Source organism: Schistocerca piceifrons, chromosome 6, assembly GCF_021461385.2.
Source record: "Schistocerca piceifrons isolate TAMUIC-IGC-003096 chromosome 6, iqSchPice1.1, whole genome shotgun sequence".
NCBI classification, from domain to species: domain Eukaryota; kingdom Metazoa; phylum Arthropoda; class Insecta; order Orthoptera; family Acrididae; genus Schistocerca; species Schistocerca piceifrons.
This window is the reverse complement of record NC_060143.1, coordinates 381,979,783-381,999,422: the sequence shown is the minus strand read 5'-3', so window position 1 is coordinate 381,999,422 and position 19,640 is coordinate 381,979,783. Positions and strand designations below refer to the sequence as shown.

Sequence of the window (19,640 nt, the reverse complement as noted above, 5' to 3'; positions counted from 1 at the left end):
GGTTAATGTGGTTGGGGGGGGGGGGGGGGGGGGCTAGGCAGTAGTGCTGTCTCACTCATTTCTCAACTACTGCCTACCTTTAACGACCGTTATAATTACCGTCTTGTTTCTGTTTAAGTTACCGGTTCGCACCCTGTATTTTTTTTCTGCCAGCTTCATGAATACAGGGTTCGCTGTTTGAGAAATCCTCTATAACACGAATGATCGTTGTAGTTGTTGTGGTCTTCAGTCCAGAGACTGGTTTGATGCAGTTCTCCATGCTACTCTATCCTGAGTAAGCTTTTTCATCTCCGAGTAACTACCAACTACCGCAACCTACATCCTTATGAATCTGTTTAGTGTATTAATGCCTTGGTCTCCTTCCACGATTTTTACCCTCCGCACTTCCCTCCAATATTAAATTTGTGTTCCCTTGATGCCTCAGAACGTGTCCTACCAACCGATTCCTTCTTCTAATGAAGTTGCGCCACAAATTCCTCTTCTCCCCATTTCTGTTCAGTTCTTCCTCATTAGTTACGTGATCTACCCATCTAATCTTCAGCAATCTTCTGTAGTACCACATTTCGAAAGCTTCGATTTTCTTCTTGTCTAAATTACTTATTGTCCATGTTTCACTTCCATACATGGCTACGCACCATACAAATACTTTCTCCTCTTCAGAAACACTTTTATTGCCATTGGCAGTCTGCACTTCATATCCCCTCTACTTCGACCATTCTCCCCCCCCCCCCCCCCCCCCCCCCCCATTAACCATAGACCTTGCCGTTGGTGGGGAGGCTTGCGTGCCTCAGCGATACAGATAGCCGTACCGTAGGTGCAACCACAACGGAGGGGTATCTGTTGAGAGGCCAGACAAACGTGTGGTTCCTGAAGAGGGGCAGCAGCCTTTTCAGTAGTTGCAGGGGCAACAGTCTGCATGATTGACTGATATGGCCTTGTAACACTAACCAAAGCGGCCTTGCTGTGCTGGTACTGCGAACGGCTGAAAGCAAGGGGAAACTATGGCCGTAATTTTTCCCGAGGGCATGCAACTCTACTGCATGGATAAATGATGATGGCGTCCTCTTGGGTAAAATGTTCCGGAGGTAAAATAGTCCCCTATTCGTATCTCCGGGCGGGGACTACTCAGGAGGACGTCGTTATCAGGAGAAAAAAAACTGGCATTCTACGGATCGGAGCGTGGAATGTCAGATCCCTTAATCGAGCATGTAGGTTAGAAAATTTAAAAAGGGAAATGGATAGGTTAAAGTTGGATATAGTGGGAATTAGTGAAGTTCGGTGGCAGGAGGAACAAGACTTTTGGTCAGGTGAATACAGGGTTATAAATACAAAATCAAATAGGGTAATGCAGGAGTAGGTTTAAAAATGAATAAAAAAAATAGGAGTGCGGGTAAGCTACTACAAACAGCATAGTGAACGCATTATTGTGGCCAAGGTAGACACGAAGCCCACGCCTACTACAGTAGTAAAAATTTATATGCCAACTAGCTCTGCAGATGATGAAGTTGATGAAATGTATGATGAGATAAAATAAATTATTCAGGTAGTGAAGGGAGACGAAAATTTAATAGTCATGGGTGACTGGAATTCAAGAGTAGGAAAAGGGAGAGAAGGAAACATAGTAGGTGAGTATGGATTGGGGCTAAGAAATGAAAGAGGAAGCCGCCTGGTAGAATTTTGCGCAGAGTATAACTTAATCATAGCTAACACTTGGTTTAAGAATCATGAAAGAAGGTTGTATACATGGAAGAACCCTGGAGATACTCTAAGGTTTCAGATAGATTGTATAATGGTAAGACAGAAATTTAGGAGCCAGGTGTTAAATTGTAAGACATTTCCAGGGACAGATGTGGACTCCGACCACAATCTACTGGTTATGAACTGTAGATTAAAACTGAAGAAACTGCAAAAAGGTGGGATTTTAAGGAGATGGGACCTGGATAAACTGAAAGAACCAAAGGTTGTAGAGAGTTTCAGGGAGAGCATAGGGGAACAATTGACAGTAATGGGGGAAAGAAATACAGTAGAAGAAGAATGGGTAGCTTTGAGGAATGAAATAGTGAAGGCAGCAGAGGCTCAAGTAGGTAAAAAGACGAGGGCTAGCATAAATCCTTGGATGACAGAAGAAATATTGACTTTAATTGATGAAAGGAGAAAATATAAAAATGCAGTAAATGAAGCAGGCAAATAGGAATACAAACGTCTCAAAAATGAGATCGACAGGAAGTGCAAAATGGCTAAGCAGGGATGGCTTATCTCACTAGGGGTAAAATAGATGTTGCCTATAGGAAAATTAAAGAGACCTTTGGAGAAAAGGGAACCACTTGTATGAATATCGAGATCTCGGATGGAAATCCAGTTCTAAGCAACGAAGGGAAAGCAGAAAGGGGGAAGGAATATATAGAGGGTCTATACACCGGCGATTTACTTGAGGGCAATGTTATAGAAATGGAAGAGGATGTAGATGAAGATGAAATGAGAGATATGATACTGCGTGAAGAGTTTGATAGAGCACTGAAAGACCTAAGTCGAAACAAAGCCCCGGGAGTAGACAACATTCCATTAGAACTACTGACGGCCTTGGGAGAGCCAGTTCTGACAAAAATCTACCATCTGGTGAGCAAGATGTATGAGACAGGCGAAATACCCTCAGACTTCAAGAAGAATATAATAATTCCAATCCCAAAGAAAGCAGGCAGTGACAGATGTGAAAATTACCGAACTATCAGTTTCATAAGTCACGGCTGCAAAATACTAACGCGAATTCTGTACAGACGAATGGAAAAGCTGGTAGAAGCTGACCTCGGGGAAGATCAGTTTGGATTCCGTAGAAATATGGGAACACGTGAGGCAATACTGACTCTACGACTTATTTTAGAAGCTAGATTAAGAAAAGGCAAACGTACGTTTCTAGCATTTGTAGACTTTAGAGAAAGCTTTTAACAATGTTGACTGGAATACTCTCTTTAAAACTCTGAAGGTGACAGGGGTAAAATACAAAGAGCGAATGGCTATTTACAATTTGTACAGAAACCAGATGGCAGTTACAAGAGTCGAGGGACATGAAAGGGAAGCAGTGGTTGGGAAGGGAGTGAGACAGGGTTGTACCCTTTCCCCGATGTTGTTCAATCTGTATATTGAGCAAGCAGTAAAGGAAACAAAAGAAAAGTTCGGAGTAGGTATTAAAATCCATGGAGAAAAAATAAAAACTTTAAGGTTCGCCGATGACATTGTAATTCTGTCGGAGACAGCAAAGGACTTTGAAGAGCAGTTGAACGGAGTGGACAGTGTCTTGAAAGGAGGATATAAGATGAACATCAACAAAAGCAAAACGAGGATAACGGAATGTAGTCAAAATAAATCGGGTGATGCTGAGGGAATTAGATTAGGAAATGAGACACTTGAAGTAGTAAAGGAGTTTTCCAATTTGGGGAGCAAAATAACTGATGAGGTCGAAGTAGAGAGGATATAAAATGTAGACTGGAAATGGCAAGGAAAGCGTTTCTGAAAAGAGAAATTTGTTAACATCGGACAGGAAGTCGTTTCTGAAAGTTTTTCTATGGAGTGTGGCCTTGTATGGAAGTGAAACACGTACGATAAATAGTTTGGACTCGAAGAGAATAGAAGCTTCCAAATGTGGTGCTACAGAAGAATGCTGAAGATTATATGGGTAGCACACATAACTAATGAGGAGGTACTGAATAGGATTGTGGAGAAGAGGAGGTTGTGGCACAAATTGACTAGAAGAAGGAATCGGTTGGTAGGACATGTTCTGAGGCATCAAGGGGTCACCAATTTAGTATTGGAGGGCAGTGCGGGGGGTAAAAATCGTAGAGGGAGACGAAGAGATGAATACACTAAGCAGGTTCAGAAGGATGTAGGGTGCAGTAGGTACTGATAGATGAATAAGCCTGCACAGGATAGAGTAGCATGGAGAGCTGCATCAAACCAGTCTCAGGAATGAAGACCACAACAACTACTACTTCGACCATCATCAGTTATTTTGCTCCCCAGACAGCAAAACTCATCTACTACGTTAAGTGTCCCATTTCCGAATCTTATTAATCTTATTCCCTCCGCATCACCTGATTTAATTCAACTGCAGTCCATTATCCGCTCTTGTTGATCTTAATCTTATATCTTCCTTTCAAGACACTGTCCATTCTGTTCAACTGCTCTTCCACATCCTTTGCTGTAAAATTTTTTTGGTTATTTATAAACGCAATCACATTCTTATGAGACAGTCATATAGCTAGTTTGACAATGCATGAAACTGTGTTCAGTGTTTGCCGCCTTTAGAATCTGAAGATGATCATTGTATGGCTGAAACCGGTTATCACTTTTCGCGGCGTAATGAATAGTCCATTAAATTTCGGGCATGCGGCCGAAATATCAATGGAATAAATTTTATTTGCGTGGCTGCATGCCCAATGTTTAATGGAGTATAATATGTCTCCCTGTGCGGGAACCACGAATTGTGCGAGCATAAAGTTTAAGTTTGGATCAGTCCTGGAAAAGTGTAGGATAGTCGAAGTGGTGAAGGCGACTGCTCCCGATAAGCAGGAAATCCGGTTCGAGCCCTGCTCCGGAACAATATTTTGTGTGTTTCTAGTAAATAGTACGGCTGATGTATAACAGTATTCGCAAAGTTCGAATACATTTCATATATTTAATACTATAGATCTTCAGCAGTGTCTGTTCCTTCAGACGTAAAAGTTTGCTTCAAACTACAAAGACACTGTGAAATACATACACTGCATTAACTGTAATCTTGGTGTACTCAGTTTCATTCTTCCCTCCTTCGCGTGCGTTCGGCATTGAACGAACAGTCTACAGTAATTGTAATAGAGTACAAACGTAAGGATGCAGAGTGTTAAAACTGTAACGTTGAATAAAATGTTCTCAGGCTTCCAGCTGTGTCAAGCGCTTAAAATGCCAACGAGCTTTCGACCAAGTGCCCCTTGGCTATTGTCAAGTGGAGTAACTGCTGGCAGATTGCTGGTACCCCGCTGTATACTCCAGTAGCCACGAGTGCGACGTAGTTCACGACACTCTACAGCTCAACGTGGCATGGGATCCAGCTATCGCGAGTTTTAAGGGGCAGCACAGAATGCGAAATCAACGTACGCCCGTATATGGCGAACCTGCCAGTACCAGAGACGTCACTTCCGGTGGTCAGAATGTATCAGGGCTTATCATTGAATCAGCACTCATTCCACTTGTAAATGGTCAAAGAGTGCGTGATCGAAACCTCGGGGAATTTAACCATTTGGTGAAGGTGGAGGCCCCGACCACTTTATTCCAAATGTGACGTGACTATGTTGTGGCTTCAGGTCTGTCTATAATCATTCTGCAGAATATCACTGCATCGTTAGCACAGACACTCCCCGTTCAAAACTACAGTATATATGATCCGTTCGTGTCAGAACTTTTTGGGACGTGTCCATAGAAATTATTTTCAGGATCATTCATGGACATGATTTCCTTTTCCTAGGCGGATCACTCCTTGTCTTTTAGTCTCTCGTCGATTGCGTATCTTTGTGACATTGTTTTAAATGGCATTGGAGAACAGACGGCCCTCCAACTGCTGTGCACGACCGTGTCGCAAGGTAAATGTCGCTTGGTTTTGGTCACCGCTTATCTGATCTCCACTGTGACGTATTTTAAATACACTATCTGATCAAAAGGATCTAGGCACCTTCGTCTTCTCGAAGGTTTGAACGCTGCTGGGAGCCCTTGCAGTGAGGTGTCTCAATGTCTATGGAGGCGTGGTGGTCAGTTTTTCCTCAACAGCCGAAACTGGAGAATGTACTGATGCTGGACGCTGTGGTCTGGAGTCTGGAGCGAAGTCGACGTTCTAGCTCATCCCAAACATTTTCCATTTGCTTTCGATAGGGTCTCTGGGCTGTCCAGTCCAATTCACGAATATTACTGTCCACAAGCTATGACCACACAGAACCTGCATTAATACAGATTGCATTATCATGCTTATGAAATCATCGCCTCCGAACTGTACCTCTACGGGAAGCACTGCAAAATTCTGCAAAATGTGTTGAAATCCTTCCTCATTTAGCATTTTCTTAAGCGAAAAAGGGAATCACATCAAAACTACGAAAAACACCTCCATATCATAAAACCACCTGTCGTGTACTGACACAGGTTAGAGGGAAAGTAGGGAGGTTTAAAGTCAGTCTATAATTTCCGAGCGATGAGGAGCAAATGCAGAAAGACAAATTCCAAGTGAAGGCAACTTGATGACTTGGATCAGCGCGAGACACTCTCACAGGGCATCTAAGAGAGATGTAGATTTTGAGATTCGACAGAGTTCTTGCAGCAGGAGACTCATGGAATCCAGAGGTCTGACTAACACTATTTACACTACAGGCCATTAAAATCGCTACACCAAGGAGAAATGCAGATGATAAACGGGTATTCATTGGACAAATATATTATATTAGAACTGGCATGTGATTACATTTTCACGCAATTTGGGTGCATAGATCCTGAGAAATCAGTACCCAGAACAACCACTTCTTGCCGTAATAACGGCCTCGATACGCTTGGGCATTGATTCAAACAGAGCTTGGATGGCGTGTGCCGGTACAGCTGCCCATGCAGCTTCAACACGAACCACTGTTCATCAATAGTAGTGACTGGCGGATTGTGACGAGCCAGTTGCTCGGCCACCAATGACCAGACGTATTCAGTTGGTGATAGATCTGGAGAATGTGCTGGCCAGGGCAGCAGTCGAACATTTTCTGTATCCAGAAAGGCCCATACAGGACATGTAACATGGGGTCGTGCTTTATCCTGCTGAAATGTAGGGTTTCGCAGGGATCCAATGAAGGTTAGAGCCACGGGTCGTAACACATCTGAAATGTAAAGTCCACTGTTGAGAGCGCCGTCAATGCGAACAAGAGGTGACCGAGACGTGTAACCAATGGCACCCCATACCATCACGCCGGGTGATACGCCAGTATGGCGATGACGAATACTCGCTTCCAATGGGCGTTCACCGCGATGTCGCCAAACACGGATGGGACCATCATGATGCTGTAAACAGAACATGGATTCATCCGAAAAAACGACGTTTTGTCAGTCGTGCACCCAGGTTCGTCGTTGAGTAAATCATCGCAGGCTCTCCTGTCTGTGATGCAGCGTCAAGGGTAACCGCAGCCATGGTCTCTGAGCTGATAGTCCATGCTGCTGCAAACGTCGTCGAACTGTTGGTGCAGATGGTTGTTGTCTTGCAAACGTCCCCATCTGTTGATTCAGGGATCGAGACGTGGGTGCACGATCCGTTACAGGCATGCGGATAAGATTTAAGCTGTGAGGACGGGTCGTGAGTCGTGCTTGGGTAGCTCAGTTGGTAGAGCAATTGCCCGCGAAAGGCAAATGTCTCGAGTCTCAGTTTTAATCTGCCAGGAAGTTACGAGTCTTTATGTCGTGGATACATGACACACCACCTCTTCACTTAGCTGTTGGTCTACACATGACAGGTAAAAAAAAAAACACAGACCTTTGCCAAACCCAAACCTTTGCCGCAGGGTATATCGTGATTCATAATCCCGAATCGTTTCCAATTTTCCACTATTCAGTTGTGACGGTCTTCACACCACCTTAAGTGTAACTTAACATTACCTAAAGAAATGTGTGGCTCATGAGGGGCTGCTCGACCATTTTAAGCCATTCCCTTTAGTTCCCTACACAGTCATTCCGCTAGCTTGATTTCTGGTAGAACTTTATAACTCGCGTATGATTTCTTCCGCCAACTTCATGTGATCTCTGCAATGCTTGATGGTCCAAGTCTGCCGCGTCCCGGTTTAGCTTTGATTGTTCCTTAGCGTTTCCACTACACAGCCACATCAATAACAGTTCGCCTTGGGCAGCTGTAGGAGAATTGAAATGATCGATTTGTTTCTCGGGTGAAATCCAGTGACTAGTACATATTCGACGACACTGACCTCTTCTGACCGACCCATTCTGAAGTTACTGACAATACAGTACTCCCCACCTCCATTTTATAATGCTGGCTCCTCCTCAAGTGACTACTAATGGTCAGTCCTTCGCTACATATGGGTGTCTCGTTATTTCTGTTCGCCAGGTATCGGATCTACTCATATTCTCAGATTAAGAGTTGGCGGGAGGCAGCTCGTTAGGCGCATACGGTGAGCAACTCGCTGTTTAACAGGATCTACCGACCAGCTTCTTCTTTCTCTTCTTCTTTTTTTTTCCTTCTGACTTGTCTGATGCTTCTTCCCACGACTTCCTCTCCTGTACCTGTGATACCTTCATCTCAGAGTCGCACTTACACCCAACGTCTTCGATTATATATTGGGTAGATACCAGATCATGGTCAGACAGAGATTCCGAAATCAGATACTGGATTGTGAGGCGTACCCAGGAGCAGATATAGACTCAGATCACAATATAATAGTGATGAAGAGTAGGCTGAATTTCAAGACATTAGTCAGGAAGAATCAACACGCAAAGAAGTGGGATACGGAAGTACTAAGGAATGACGAGATACGTTTGAAGTTCTCTAACGCTATAGATACAGCAATAAGGAATAGCGCAGTAGGCAGTACAGTTGAAGAGGAATGGACACTCTAAAAAGGGCCATCACAGAAGTTGGTAAGGAAAACATTGGTACAAAGAAGGTAGCTGCGAAGAAACCATGGGTAACAGAAGAAATACTTCAGTTGATTGATGAAAGGAGGAAGTACAATACAGAAACACAAGTCGCTGAGGAATGAAATAAATAGGAAGTGCAGGGAAGCTAAGACGAAATGGCTACAGGAAAAATGTGAAGACATCGAAAAAGATATGATTGTCAGAAGGACAGACTCAGCATACAGGAAAGTCAAAACAACCTTTGGTGACATTTAAAGCAACGGTGGTAACATGAAGAGAGCAACGGGGATTCTACTGTTAAATGCAGAGGAGAGAGCAGATAGGTGGAAAGAATACATTGAAAGCCTCTATGAGGGTGAAGATTTGTCTGATGTGATAGAAGAAGAAACAGGAGTCGATTTAGAAGAGATAAGGGATCCAGTGTTAGAATCGGAATTTAAAAGAGCTTTGGAGGACTTACGGTCAAATAAGGCAGAAGGGATAGATAACATTCCATCAGAATTTCTAAAATTATTGGGGAAGTGGCAACAAAACGACTATTCACGTTGGTGTGTGGAATATATGAGTCTGGCGACATACCATCTGACTTTCGGAAAAGCGTCATCCACACAATTCCGAAGACGGCAAGAGCTGACAAGTGCGAGAATTATCGCACAATCACCTTAACAGCTCATGCATCGAAGCTTACAAGAATAATATGCAGAAGAATGGAAAAGAAAATTGAGAATGCGCTAGGTGACGATCAGTTTGGCTTTAGGAAAAGTAAAGGGAAGAGAGAGGCAATTCTGACGTTACGCCTAATAATGGAAGCAAGGCTAAAGAAAAATCAAGACACTTTCATAGGATTTGTCGACCTGGAAAAAGCATTCGACAATATAAAATGGTGCAAGCTGTTCGAGATTCTGAAAAAAGTAGGGGTAAGCTATAGGGAGAGACGGGTCATATACAATATGTACAACAACCAAGAGGGAATAATACGAGTGGACGATCAAGAACGAAGTGCTCGTATTAAGAAGGGTGTGAGACAAGGCTGTAGCCTTTCGCCCCTACTCTTCAATCTGTACATCGAAGAAGCAATGATGGAAATAAAAGAAAGGTTCAGGAGTGGAATTAAAATACAAGGTGAAAGGGTATCAATGATACTATTCGCTGATGACATTGCTATCCTGAGTGAAAGTGAAGAAGAATAAAATGATCTGCCGAACGGAATGAACAGTCTAATGAGTACACAGTATGGTTTGAGAGTAAATCGGAGAAAGACGAAGGTAATGAGAAGTAGTAGAAATGAGAACAGCGAGAAACTTAACATCAGGATTGATGGTCACGAAGTCAGTGAAGGTAAGGAATTCTGCTACCTAGGCAGTAAAATAACCAATGACGGACGGAGCAAGGAGGACATCAAAAGCAGACTCGCTATGGCAAAAAAGGCATTTCTGGCCAAGAGAAGTCTGCTAATATCAAATACCGGCCTTAATTTGAGGAAGAAATTTCTGAGGATGTACGTCTGGAGTACAGCATTGTATGGTAGTGAAAAATGGACTGTGGGAAAACCGGAACAGAAGAGAATCGAAGCATTTGAGATGTGGTGCTATAGACGAATATTGAAAATTAGGTGGACTGATAAGATAAGGAATGAGGAGGCTCTGTGCAGAATCGGAGAGGAAAGGAATGTGTGGAAAACACTGATAAGGAGAACGGACAGGATGTTACGACATCTGCTAAGACATGAGGGAATGACTTCCATGGAACTAGAGGGAGCTGTAGAGGGCAAAAACTGTAGAGGAAGACAGAGATTGGAATACGTCAAGCAAATAATTGAGGACGTAGGTTGCAAGTGCTACTCTGAGATGAAAAGGTTAGCACAGGAAAGGAATTCGTGTCGGGCTATATCAAACCAGTCAGTAGACTGTTGACCAAAAAAAAAAGGGGACTGACGACCTTAAATGTTAAGACTCATAGTGCTCAGAGCCATTTGAACCATTTTGAGCAGAGGTCTACTGTCAATAGCGAAATATAGGAGATATAAAGGCTAAGCGATGCCCACTATTCCTCAAGTGGAACGTTATTTAGTAAGACGGATCAATTACAAATGAGAGTAAAGCAGCATATAGAAAAGTTTTATAGTCAAACCCAATTGAGACTGTTTTCTTACAAACAATGGCACTTCGTTAAGAGTCGGGATTAGATTGTTTTCTTCCGCAGAATGGGTGATAACCCACTTCTTTCAACCTTTGGGCTGACTCGAGGCTTCTATGCAGTACACGAAGACTTGCAAGTCGTAAGACTCCTGACATGTCTGTTTAACTTTTCGGCCTGTCAGTAGAACGTTCTCACCACTGTGCATCGGAAAGCTCATTTCTGACCAAAAACTGACTCACGCTTTTGTCCCTCTTGCTCTTCACTTGTCGTCACTTCGCTGCCTGACCTTCCCCGTAACTGTCACCTTTTGTGGGCATAAAAGAGTGGGCGCTGTTCCAGCTTACAAGGACACAGTATCTAAATTGTGTATATCTCGCAAAACTTCCTGGCAGATTAAAACTGTGTGCCCGACCGAGACTCGAACTCGGGACCTTTGCCTTTCGCGGGCAAGTGCCTGCTTCCTGAGAGTTAATATTCTTTAAATACATTAATTAAAATATATTAGAATATGCACTGAAGAGCCAAAGAAACTGGTACACCTGACAAATATCTTGTGGGGCCCCCGCGTGAACACACAAGTGTAGCAGCACGACGTGGAATGGACTTGACTAATATTTACTTGACTAATATTTAAAGTAGCGCTCGAGGGAACTGACACCATGAATGTTGCTGGGCTCTCAATAAATCCGTAAGAGTACGAGCGGGTGGAGATCCCATCCGAACAACTTGTTGCGAGGCATCCCAGATTGCTCAATGATGTTCATGTCTGGTGAGTTTGGTGGCCAGCGAAAGGCTATAAACGCAGAGGAGTGTTCCTCGAGCCACTCTGTAACAATTCTGGATGTGTTGGGTGTCGCATTGTCTTACTAGAATTGCCCAAGTCCATCGGAATGCGCAATGCACATGAATGGATGCAGGTGAGAATACAGGATGCTTATGAAGAGCGGCTGAACGGAATGGACAGTGTCTTGAAGGGAGGATATAAGAAGAACATCAACAAAAGCAAAACGAGGATAATGGAAGGTAGTCGAATTAAATAGGATGATGCTGAGGGAATTAGATTAGGAAATGAGACACTTAAAGTAGTAAAGGAGTTTTACTATTTGGGGAGCAAAATAACTGATGATAAAGTAGAGAGGATAAAATGTAGACTGGAAATGGCAAGGAAAGCGTTTCTGAAGAAGAGAAATTTGTTAACATTGAGTATAGGTTTAAGTGTCAGGAAGTCATTTCTGAAAGTATTTGTATGGAGTGTAGCCATGCATGGAAGCGAAACATGGACGATAAATAGTTTGGACAAGAAGAGAATAGAAGCTTTCGGAATGTGGTGCTACAGAAGAATACTGAAGATTAGATGGGTAGATCACATAACTAATGAGGAGGTATAGAATAGGATTGGGGAGAAGAGGAGTTTGTGGCACAACTTGACTAGAAGAAGGGATCGGTTGGTAGGACATGTTCTGAGGCATCAAGGGATCACCAATTTAGTATTGGGGGGCAGCGTGGAGGGTAAAAATCGTAGAGGGAGACCAAGAGATGAATGCAATAAGCAGATTCAGAAGGATGTAGGCTGCAGTACGTACTGGGAGATGACGAAGCTTGCACAGGATAGAGTAGTAATGACAGCTGCATCAAACCAGTTTCAGGACTGAAGACAACAACAACAACAACAACAACATGTACGTGTCACCTGTCAGAGTCGTATCTAGACGTATCAGGGGTCCCATATCACTCAAAGTGCACAATCCCCACATCATTGCAGAGCCTCCACAGGCTTGAACAGTCCACTGCTGACATTCAGGTCCATGGATTCATGGGGTTGTCTCCAAATCCATTAAAGTCCATCCGCTCGATACATTTTGAAACTCGTCCGACCGGGCAACATTTTTCCAGTCATCAACAGTCCAATGTCGATGTTGATGGACTCAGGCGAGGCGTAAAGCTTTGCGTCGTGCAGTCATCAAGGATATACGAGTGGGCCTTTGGCTCTGAAAGCCCGTGTCTATGATGTTTTATTGAATGGTTCACATGCTGACACTTGTTCACGACCCAGCATTTAAATCTGAAGCAATTTGCAGAAGGATTGCACTTCTGTCCCATTGAACGATTCTCTTTAGTCGTCGTTGATCCCGTTCTTGCAGGATCTTTTTCCGGCTGCAGCGATGTCAGAGATTTCGTGTTTTCCCGGATTCCTGATATTCACGGTACATCCGTGAAAATGATCGTAAGGGAATATCCGCACTTCATTACTACCCCGGAGATGCTGTCCCATCGCTCGGGCGCCGATCGTAACACCACGTTCACTCACTTAAATGTTGATAACCTGCCATTGTAGCAGCAGTAACCGATCTAACTACTGCGCCAAACGCTTGTCGTCTCATGTAGGGGTTGCCGACCGCAGCGCCATATTCTGCGTATTTACATATCTCTGTATTCGAACACGCATGCTTGTACCAGTTTCTTTGGAGTTTCAGTGTATCGTTTGGAGCGGCTCCGCTAGCAGAACTGGTCACGATTCATTTAGGGCGACTTCACGATGACTGATCGAACTACCCCATCCGCCGAATACTGAAACCAGTTCTACTTTCTGCAATAGCGAATAAGATTCACACCCAGGTGCAGCCAATAAATGGTGTATTGTATATTGTCTGCTGACTGAAGTTGGTAGCAACTGGGAAAGAGTCAGTTCCGGTCCAAGGCATTTGATTTCTATCAATTCAGTCATTCTCATCAGTCGCCCTACCCGAGCCCTTCTTAATCGAGAACAGAATGAAAGCTAGTAGTCTGCATTCTGACTCAAAGTGCAAAAACAAGTGTAGGCACCTATAGATGCACACAGAGAATGCTAGATAACCCACCAGTTGGTTTGTTTGTTAGTTAGTTAGTTAGTTAGTTTGTTTGTTTGTTGGTTGGTATAAAAGAGTGGGGAAGGGACCAAACTACGAGGTCATCGGTCCTAACCCACCAATCGTGGTGTAGCAGTACCAGAACGAGTTGAAAGTAATGTGTGCACCCGAGCTGCTATGCAACGTTTTCTCAATGCATTAAAGAAACTATTTGGAAAAATGATAAAGAACATTATCCTGCAGTTACAGCCTCTAATTCCAGCTTCATGGTGGACAGTATTTTTTCTTACTAGCTGCAGTTACTGTGATATTTCGAAATTACTGTATGCAGAGTATAACTTGACACTATGTGTGGGAGATTCTGGGAGGAGCGGAACAGGCAAAATCCCTTATAGTCACCCACAACACCCCTGTGCGGAGCTATACTGCATGTTTAGTGGTTAACCCACCTCACCAAATTCGAATAGGTGACAATGGGAAATAAGTCTCATGAGTTTATTTTTTGTTCCTTTATATTATACACCAATGCTTATGAAATGTAGCCAACGTAATGAATTTAGCTGCTTGGGAGGAGATCTATATGTGCCTCCAACCTCAAGAAAACAAATTGTATGTAGCAAACCCACCTCCACCTTAAAGCGCCACAATACAAGGATAAGAACATAGAGACAGTACGAATATCCTTTGAATATTTTCCGTATTTCTTAGGTCATTGAAGGATAACAAGAGCATCATTTGGTAGGTCTGCATTCCAGCTGTTCATTATTGAAAAGAGTATGGGGTTATTGGAGTCCTCCGAAGTTATTTATGAAAAAGTGCATCGTGAGTATAAAAATAAAGATGTTATTTCTTCACTGATGTTGGTTTGTAACAACAAAAGTTTCTCTTCTCGCCAAGTATCTTCGACCATTAAGCATTTCATTGAAAAACCTGTGGATATTTCTATAGGGTGTTCAGAAAGTTGCTGTGCAATTGCAGCTTATGTCCGAAACGATACCCATGGGCTGTTATACAAGCATGAACTTTTTTAATTTCATTAGAAAATACTTTCTGTGGATCTGATTGTGATACGCTTCTCAAGTATTGCTATTTCAGCTTTAATTCACAAAGCGTGCGTGGGCGATTGTGATACGCTAAACAATTTGCGTTCCCCAAAGAAAAAGGTTTGGTGGAATAAGATCCAACGATCAACGGGGCCACAGGTCATTTGAGTGACCCATTTGCCAGAAACATTTCCTGATGACGGTTAGTGGTATTAACTGTGTTTACAGAAGCGGCAACGTGTTGAATGTATGGGTAGTTGATTTTGTCTTCCTTTAACTGGTCAGTGAAATTGTGGATCATTAAACAATAACATTCGCATTTCACGGGTTTTTTTTTTCCAAAAATGAAGGTCCAATAATGCGCCGTCTTGTACTGCTACCAACATTTCAGTTTTCTGACTATCCAGTGGCATTTCAAGCACAACACGAGGGTTTTCTGTTGACCATAATCATATGTTTTGTGTGTTAACATGACCAGAGAGGCGGAACCAGAGCTCGCTAGCTCAGCGTGTTCGGTCAGAGGGCTGCTTGCCCTGTGTAATACAAAAACTGAGTAAATGAATCAACGATCAACTTGAACGGATGTCTTCTGACATCCGTCCAGGCCAAACACTAAGATCAGTACGGAACAAAATGAAAAAAGAAAAGGAAAAAAAAAGTGGCTAGCATTGCTGCCTCTGGATCACGGGGTCCCGGTTCGATTCCCAGCCGGGTTGGGGATTTTCTCTGCCCGGGGACTTTGTTTTTGTGTTGTCCTCATCGTTTCATCATCATCATCATCATCATCATTTGTGGCAGTGGCTAGAGTGTACTGTGAAAAAATTGTACAGTGTAACAATTGGGACTTGTACGGGTGCTGATGACCCCGCAGTTGAGCACCGCACAAACCAAAAATCATAATCAGACCTCACCAAAATAGATACACTGCATTTGCAGTACTTAACAGATTCGCTTTTCATACTCCGCATCTTTCAGTTGTTGCTGTGTTGTTATTTTGTAAGGGATCAATTTTATTGTTTCACTAACTGCTTTATGCACGGCTTGTAACTTCCGCGATGATTTTACTGGTGTCTGCTGCTTATAGTCAGAAATTTACATCTACGTCTTTCCGTTCAGTTTGGATGGTTTTGTATACCATTCGGCATCTAACATTTAGCCTATCTCGAAATTTCTCAGGAAATCGATGAACTGCATTGCCATGAGGTGCAACCGGGAATTTTTCAGCAAATGCCTTCTGCACTAAATCTGTGTATTTATCGGCTTGTCGGAGCTCAAGTTCAACAAGAAAGTTATTTTCCTCAGATGAAAGCGCTGTAATTTAAAGCCGGCCGGGGTGGCCGAGCGGTTCTAGGCGCTACAGTTTGGATCTGCGCGATCGCTATGGTCGCAGGTTCGAATCTTGCCTCTGGCATGGATGTGTGCGAGTTTCTTAAGTTAGTTAGTTTTAAGTAGTTCTAAGTTCTAGGGCACTGAAGACCTCAGAAGTTAAGTCCCATAGTGCTCAGAGCCATTTGAATTTTGTAATTTAATAACAAAAGTGAACATCTAATACTCATCGCATTCAAGATGGACAGCGCTGCAATATTTTTAAAAAAGTGAACATACAATATCATCACATTCAAGAGTTTTCATCAGTTGAACCAAACAGTTAAATGTTACGCAGTAGTGTTGCACAGCAACTTTCCAAATACAGTGTGTATCGTGACAGGTAAGCGAGATTCTAGCTATAGATGAGAAAATACTCCTCTCTATGCGTGCTATCATTTGTTACAATATGGTGAAATAAGATGAATGTTATGAGTAGCTCACTCCTGCTGTATTTTGGTGCACGTGGATGGAAATGACAGCGCTATATACATTTCGCTTCATCGAGACTGGAAATAGACATAGATCTCCTCCCAAGTTAATAAAAAGATAAACTTAAAGTGGTAGTGTCATTGTAAACTATTTGTATTTCATGCGGTGTGTTACTTAATTTCGAAATATCAGAATAATTACACTGGTCGAAATAAATGTTGTATATTGCTGAAACTTTAAAACTGAACGTTGTGATCCAGACACACATTATGATACCAATACACCGGTCTGTTTGTAATGTAGTTGGGCAGTGTCTGTGCCTATAGCAACTGAGTCACCTGTAGACATTGCAGTACTTATGCTTTGCATCATCAGGAGAATTGTGTTGCTTAGAGATGGTTTCGACAGCAATAACGTACGATCAGAGGCACCGTATTGTTACTTCAATGGGGCAGAGAATGAGACAGGTGGACGTCGTGATGAATGTCGCTGCGAGCCATGTAATGTCTCAAGAATCTGGAGCAAGTTTCTAGCGACAGGATCAACTGAGGATCGCCACAGTCGCGGCCGCGGAAGAAAAACGTGTGCGGGACCGATATCTGCGTCTAACAGCAAGCAGACACCCTCTAGAAAACGCGATACGTTCACGGCGGCAGTTCCAGACAGCTAAAGGAGTGCAGGTGTCAACACAAACGGTACGAAATATGCTCCATAAGCAGGGATTACGTGTCAAAAATCTTCTCAAGGCTCCTCCTCTAAATCGGCTTCGGAGAGGGACTCATGTCGCATGGGCGCAAAACCATTTCTTATGGGCTAGGCAGCAATGGGACACAACGGTCTTTTCTCATGACACCCCTATCAATCTCCATCCTGTCAGTACTAATATTCATGTGAGGAGGCAACGAGGACAAATTTACTGCCCAACTATATCGTAGACCGCCTCCCTTGTTAAGGCGGTTCAGTCACGTTTTGGAGTGGAATTGTGCGTGGAGGCAGGACATGGCTTGTGCCAATACATTGGAACATGACTGGTGTGAGTATCAGGACCACACCTTTGCATGTATTGTGGCTCCGTTTCGTGAACATACTGAACGTAAATGATGGACGGCAATGCACGCCCCTTCGACGCAGTCTTGCGACCCCCGTATTCTCCAAATATCAGCTGAACTGAAAATTCATGGGCTATGCTAAAACGAGCGGTTGACAATCGTTCTGTTCCACCAGAGACCACATCGACGCCGCTGTGGAGAAATGAAGCAATGTCCTATAGTCTTATCTGGAAAATTCGGTAAGGAGTTTGTCTAACCGCATTCAAAAGTGTATACAGTTACGAAGAGGGCCAATTGGATCATAAAGAATGCATTATGGTTCAAATGGCTCTGAGCACTATGGGATTTAACATCCGAGGTCATCAGTCCCCTAGAACTTAGAACTACTTAAATCTAACTAACCTAAGGACACCACACACATCCATGCCCGAGGCAGGAGTCGAACCTGTGACCGTAGCGGTCGCACGGTTCCAGACTGAAAAGCGCCTAGAACCGCTCGGCCACAAGGCTGACATGCATTATGGAAGACGACTGTTAGAAGAAACTGTAGTGTCTGCAATTGAACCTTTTTTAAGGACTTTTTATGTATTTTTGTTTGTGTTTAACAAGCAAAAATATGTTTATCTTCTTTATTTTCGTTTTATTGCGACTGTAACTGATGGCACTAAGCCATTTTGTTTCGTATTGTGTACAGTACTGACAATAAAGCATACGCCACATTTATTTTGACCACTGTATGACTGGACTCGCATTCGGGAGGACGACGGTTCAATCCCGCGTCCGGCCATCCCGATTTAGGTTTTCCGTGATTTCCCTACGTCGCTCCAGGCAAATGCTGGGATGGTTCCTTTGAAAGGGCACGGCCGACTTCCTTCCCAAATCCGATGAGACCGATGACCTCGCTGCTTGATTTCTTCCCCCCAAAAACCCAACCCAACCACTGTATGATCATTGACAAAATATTAATCAGTTCACCATGAGGTTGACATATGAGGCTATGAGATGGGAAATAATAAATTTTTCTTATCGAATATCTTCTTTCAAGACATCGGATAAAGAATGCAGTTACCTCCCTACGCGCACCTCGCTGCGCGTAACGGGCAAGGAATGTTGTCTTCATTCGTGCTGGCCAGCCGGTGTATGATGGTGCCAGTGCTGCCTTGCATCTGCCCCATTTCCCCGTTATATAACACACGAACATTCTTCGCGTGACTTCAGGTTGACTCATGCTGGCAACCCGGGACTGGAGCTATCCATTCATCATAACATCATGAAGCTACAGAGTCTAGTTGAACTCCTTAGTTGGCGAGTAATTCAACACTGCTTCAGTGCTAGTGGTGTTGATACACAGCAGAGCAATGGCAACGATAAACAAAGCAAAGATTGCACTATTTCTTCAACAGTTGCCGAAGTTGACATTTCGTCAGAAAGGAACCTAAGGAGTTTCGCACGCTGGACTGTGCGGGCAATGTACATCAGCAGAACAAAGATCACGATCCGTGCGTCGAAAGTGAAAGTGATATTGAAACAGATGTCAAGCCATGTAGTTCATCTTCTTTGTCGGACAGGGAGCCACAAATCCCATCTCCAGCTAAACATAGTAAAGGACACAAGAACGTAGGCTTCCGCGGCCGGTGTCTAGTGATTAAAATTCTTCTGGGTATTATGCCGCGTCATTGCTAAAAACTAACAATAATAAACTAAAACCGACGTTTCAGCCGAATTGCAACGGCCTTCCTCAGGGCACGACTGGTTTTGCATAGGGATAGGTGCTTCTATTTATTACAGACTATCGATGTCTGACGTCACTGTGGTAAAACTTTTAATTGGCCCTCTGTGATTGGTTAGTCATGACGTAAGGGAAGACGGAAGGAAAGAGGCTATTCGTGGAGCCGGCCGAAGTGGCCGCGCGGTTCTGGCGCTGCATTCCGGAACCGCGAGACCGCTACGGTCGCAGGTTCGAATCCTGCCTCGGACATGGATGTTTGTGATGTCCTTAGGTTAGTTAGGTTTAACTAGTTGTAAGTTCTAGGGGACTAATGACCTCAGCAGTTGAGTCCCATAGTGCTCAGAGCCATTTGAACCATTTTTGAACCAGCTATTCGTGGATGTTCATGTCGTCAACAATTGGT

General features: G+C 43.4%; 1 protein-coding gene across 1 annotated transcript in view; it reads left to right on the top strand.

The window, feature by feature from the left end:
• LOC124802497 overlaps nt 1-19,640 on the top strand; it is an 85,561-nt gene that overhangs the window by 48,401 nt on the left and 17,520 nt on the right. The window lies entirely within an intron of this gene.